Source organism: Myotis yumanensis, unplaced genomic scaffold (assembly GCF_028538775.1).
Source record: "Myotis yumanensis isolate MYYU_CA2020_CCGP unplaced genomic scaffold, mMyoYum1.0.hap1 SCAF_14, whole genome shotgun sequence".
Lineage (NCBI taxonomy): Eukaryota > Metazoa > Chordata > Mammalia > Chiroptera > Vespertilionidae > Myotis > Myotis yumanensis.
In genome coordinates this window covers 18,839,464-18,845,463 of record NW_027223765.1, presented here as the reverse complement: position 1 = coordinate 18,845,463, position 6,000 = coordinate 18,839,464, and positions in this window count along the sequence as shown.

The window sequence follows — 6,000 nt, the reverse complement described above, 5'->3', positions numbered from 1 at the left end:
GCCAGCAGGTCGTTATCTCCTGAGAGGTCCCAGACTGCGAGAGGGCACAGGCCGGGCTGAGGGACCCCTCCCCCCCCCCCCCCGAGTGCACAAAGTTTTGTGCACCGGGCCTCTAGTCTATATATATAAAAGCCTAAATGACCAAAAGACTGGTCGCTATGATGTGCACTGTTCACCAGGGGGCAGATGCTCAGTGTAGGAGCTACTCCCTGGTGGTCAGTGAGCTCCCATAGCCAACCTCCTGCGGCCAGCCAAGCTCCCAAGGTCCCTCCCCCCAGTTGGCCAACCCCAATCCACCCTGATCACCTGCCAGGCCAAGGGACCCCGAATTTGGGCACCAGTCCTCTAGTTATTAACTACAGTCAACAAGCTGTACATTATTACATCCCCAGGGCTTTTGTTCTGCATATACTTATTTAATAGCCATAATATTATTTAATATCTACAATATTGTTTAATATCTAAGACATCAGAGGATCACAGTGCAGCAATGAGCTTTTGGAGAAACCTCTTGCTTTTTTTTTTTAAGTAGCAAAAGCTTCCATGCGTGTATTTAGAAGCAGGCGAGGCAGAAAGGATGCACCTTTTAAAAATACTCTGCTTTGAGTAGCAATTAGACTGTAGACAAGTGCAAGAATTTGGCTGCCAACAGAGGATCAAAAATACATCTCGGCAAAATTTTGAGACAACGATAGTGGTTTTCTTGGCTGTCCTTCCGTCTGTGTCTTCTAGCTGGATGCTGGCTGCACAGAACATTTAAAAGTAGTTGTGGTGTCTGGCCAAGCCAGAGAAAACAGGATGATAATTAATCACTTGAAACCTGGACTGAATTCTCAATGTTGCTTTAATGGCTCAGCCCTCCTCTGAGCTATCAAGTCCTTTTACAGAAGGAAAGAAATATGTGTAGCCAACTCTCCATTTCCAGCTTTAATGGAAGAACTATTCATTCCACAAATATTTATTGAGTTCTTGCTGTATGCATAGCACTTTGTTAGGTGCCGTGTGGAACCCAGAGGAGTAAATAGGCTCAGAGGACAGCAGAGATATGCACAAAACCAAGAGACCGTAGTGTCTTGGGATGTCATGCTCCAGAGGACCCCAACCCATGTCCATCTGAGAGGATGTCTACCTTCTCTACATTCCTCACTCCTCCCTTCTCAGTTGTTTTTCTCTCAAAACATGACATTATTGTCTGTTTTACCCTCTCCCTGCCAAATTATAGAGAAATATTGCTTCTTAAAAGAGCTGTGTGGCAGCCTGAACTCCTGCTTTCCTCTCATTCTATGCTTCCTCTCCATGACACCCCATCCCGCTCCATCTTCCTTTTATGCTTCCTAGGGATGCGAGAATAAATAGAAAGTATGCTCTTTGGTATAAAAAGACATCATGGATTCTCTAGCCAGAGATGAAAATAGTGATACAGTCAAGATTCAGTGACAATCACCCATCTGCAAGAAATCCAAGTGCTTCTTTTGACATTCCTGAACTTGACAACTGTCAAAGACAGAGCCAGTGCATTTGCAGAATGTACGAGCCCAGGTAACGCCGCCTTACCTTTACCTAGTGTTACAGTGTTTACAAGACTCTTTCACGTATATCACTCTATTTAATCTTCACCACAGTCTTGCGAGGGTAGCCTGCTATGTCAGAGGAAACTGAGGCTCAGCAAGGTTAAGTGGCTCTTCCAAAATCCACTTGTAATAAGAGAAAAGCCAGGGCTTGAACTATTTCAGCATTACCTCCCTGAAGCTTCTGAGAGCCCTAGATTCCTTAAAGTGTTTTCCTGCTCTTCCCCTCCCACTTTTCAACTTCCTCCACTACCTAAATCAGTACTATAATCGTCTTTCTAAAAAGCTAGTCTTTGGAACATTACAACATCTGCCACCTTCTGTACCACCCAGTTCTTTAGAAGATTACATAATATATGGACCATCACTGTAGGGACACTAATTACATCAACTATCTTTTTTTTTTCCCTCTCCCCTTGACAGGTAATGATGCTGCAAGATATAATATTTTACTGACCCCAATCGTCTCTAGGAACTACCAAAATTGAGATAGAGAAATTGAGCCTAAGCATATCTTGCTAGGATACATACATTGGTTGTTGTTTCTCTTTAACCACTCAGTACACTATAAGAAGAGGGAAAGACCTCCCATAAAACATGTTTGGATCTCTGAGTGGGTTCTTTATTTTGTTATCTGTTCCATGACTTAACTGTTTCTCATATGAATAATGAAGGGGAGAGAGATCAATGTTCTCAACTTTTCAAGTCATTAAAGTCACCTGGGCATCTTTTCCTGGGACAATCGCTTAAAGTATTCATTTATAATAATCTTTTACATCGAATCAATATTCTTATGTATTACTCATTGTCTAGATTTATTGCTATTAATAACCATTGCCTATATCTATTGACCCATTAGGAGTTACAGAATGATGATATTCTAATCTGATATTCCTTCTAACGTTGTTCAAACTACTGGAAATTTTTAAAAAAATACACACACATAAGAAATGGTATGTATAACAACCAAACACAAAATATTGGTACTCAATTTTTTTTAAAATATATTTTATTGATTTTTTCACAGAGAGGAAGGGAGAGAGATAGAGAGTCAGAAACATCGATGAGAGAGAAACATCGACCAGCTGCCTCCTGCACATCTCCCACTGGGGATGTGCCCGCAACCCAGGTACATGCCCTCGACCGGAATCGAACCTGGGACCCCCCCAGTCCGCAGGCCGACGCTCTATCCACTGAGCCAAACCGGCTCCGGCTTGGTACTCAATTTTTTTAATCCTCACCTGAGGATATGTTTTTATTAATTTGAGAGAGAGAGAGAGAGAGAGAGAGAGAGAGAGAGAGAGAGAGAGAGAAAAGAAAGAAAGAAAGAAAGAAAGAAAGAAAGAAAGAAAGAAAGAAAGAAAGAAAGAAAGAAGGAAGGAAGGAAGGAAGGAAGGAAGGAAGGAAGGAAGGAAGGAAGGAAAGAAAGAAAGAAAGAAAGAAAGAAAGAAAGAAAGAAAGAAAGGGGGGAGGGAGGGAGGGAGGGAGGGAGGGAGGGAGGGAGGGAGGAAGGAAGGAAGGAAGGAAGGAAGGAAGGAAGGAAGGAAGGAAGGAAGGAAGGAAGATGTGATAGAGAAACATCCATTGGTTGCCTCCCTTATATGCCCCGACTGGAGATCAAAACTGCAACCTAGGCATGTGCCCTGCCTGGGAATCAAATCTATAACCTTTTGGTGGACAGGATGACATTCCAACCAACTGAGTCACCCAGCCAAGGCATGAATTTCTTTTTAACGGACATCTCCTTAGGGTACAAATGCTCTGACCCTAGCAGAGACCTATTAAATCAGAGTCTCCAGGGGTAGGACCTGGGTGATTTAAAATCTTCATGAATGATTCTGAAACATGATCTACAGCCTAGCCATTGAAAATGTCTAGACCAGATGACTGCCAAAGTCCATCCCAGCACTACCTACATATTCTGCAAGTTTATGATGTACAATTAATTATAGATTGCTTATAGCACTACTCCTTGTTCTCCTGTCTCTAATATGGATGGTGAACGGTGCCAACCAAATGTTCAGAGAACATCCAGACATTCTCCATAGCTTGGCAGCAAGTTCCTTCAGAGAGCTGCACAGTTGGTCAGAGATTATTTTATTTCCCACCCGAAGGATAGAGGTTGCAACCTCAGAGTGCAGGATGTCCCTGGTGTTTTCTAGTGCTCTGATTCCACACTCCCAGAGAGCATAGGCACATAGATTAATGTCTTATATTCACCTGCAGAGCCAGCTCTTCTTGTCATGAAGTATCAGTGAAGACAATACAAAAGGGAGAGACTCAGGGCCAAGCCAACAAGCCATAGGGCACTCTGGTTATCTGCCCACTGATACAAAGGAAAGACACTTATTGGCATCTAGGGACAAATCCATTCAAATTCTGCCTCTCACTATGTGACTCATGGCAAGTTACCTAATCTCCTGTGTCTTGGATTCATTACCTCTAAAATGGAATAACTGTAACTATCTCATTGAATTAATGTGGGGATTAAATAAATTTAAAGCACAAAATGCTTAAAATAGTGTCTTTTCATTAGATTGCTAACCACTATTATTTTTTTAGAGCCAGGAATGTCACCTGTATGGTGAATTAAAATCAGTAACAGGATGAATAGATAAAAACTGACCACACGTTGTGGCTTTCAAAAAAATGTGACTGATGTTTTAAAGACTTCAAGATCAAGAACAGAGTAAAATATAATTCTCCTTTTCACATTATAGGGGTGTTCATATGAATACTGTCACCTGGAACGAGAAAAGTCACAATATCTACAAATCTTACTAAAAAGTAGTTTAAACCTCCACCACTTCGCTAATGCTATAGTTTATGAAAATGCAAGCACTTTTCCTAACCCAACAATACTTCTTACAACTTTCTATGGTCACCTCGGACTCCAGCCTCTTCCCTTTGAAGGCCATCCAAAACACCATGTCATATTGACCTAGGTAAGAAATGCAGTCCTTTCTTCAACTTACACTTCCTCCTACAGAGCATTCAGGAAAGTAATGGGCATTGTGGACAATTTGAGAGAAAGATGCAAGTTTTCCATCAGTGAAAATCACCTCCCACGCTCAGTAGATACAGCCGTCCTTGAACTCACTATTCTTTGACTCAGTGTTGTCCAATGGGACTTAATTCTGAAGATGGAAATGTCCTACTTCTGCACTAATACAGTCGTTACTAGCCACATGTGGCTTTTGAGCACTTAACATGTGTGGCCAGTGTGATTGAAAAAATGAAGTTTAGATTTATTTAATTCTAATTGTGTTTACATTTAAATAGCCACGTGTGACTAGTGGTTATCATATTTACAGCACAGCTCTACTCTCTTGCCTTAGCCTCTTGGGCTTTTGACCCCAGAGAGTCCCAGACTCTCTCCATCTTTCTCACTCTTCTCCTCATCTTTTCAGACCTTCCCTTCATTCATGCCAATCAGTTTGTTCTTCTACCATGATGCCTTAGCACCTGCTGACAGTCATGTCTTTTGGCCTCTACTTACCATGTAAGCCTTGGCAAGTTACTTAATCTCTTTGTGCTTCAGACTGTCACCTCTAATATGGGAATGATACTCATAACTATTGAATTAGCTATATTGAGTTAAACTGAGAATTAAATAAGCTAATATATATAAAGTGAAATACATATCCCAAGTGGGCCTAACACAGGTCATCCCAAAGAAAGACATTTTTGTACCTAAAGGAATTCTGATGATAAATGCTAAGAAATAAAAGTTTCACTCTATTACACAATTGTAGGTTGCACTGTTCAAAGTAGCCACATTTATCTACTTAAATTTAAATTTTCATTAGTTAAAATTAATATTTCATTCTTCAGTAGCACTAATCATATTTCAAGTGCTCAATAGGCACATGTGGCTAGTTACTATCATATTGGACATGGCAGATATAGAAAAGTTCTATTGGACAGTGATAGAACATTATCATTTTCTTGTACATAAACTTAAGAAAGAATAATTGCCACAGTAGTTCAGAAAACCAATTAAATTGGGGAAGACCAATAAACAGCAGAAATGTCCCCTTTATCAATCTTTCCTTCTTGCCAGCCAGTCTGACTCATTCACACGACTTATTTTTCCCTTTTACTACTTCCTCTCCTATCTCAACAGTACTAATAAAATGCATTTAATAAATATCTATAAAATACTGTAGAGCTAATCTTCAATGTTATTAAGAACACTTTCTTCAGGATTTATTTTCTTCTAAAGCTTCACGTCAGAGGAGATTATGTCTTTCTTTTTATTAATACTATGTCATATCTGGCAAAACACCAGGCATAATCATATTCATTTTCTGAAGCCATAGCAGAGCTATGCACAATAGATAACTTAATGAACATTTTTTATTTAGTCCTATTTGCTTATTGGTTGACAGAGCCTGACACGAGATGGTGTATGTGTGTGTGTCTTAAGCAC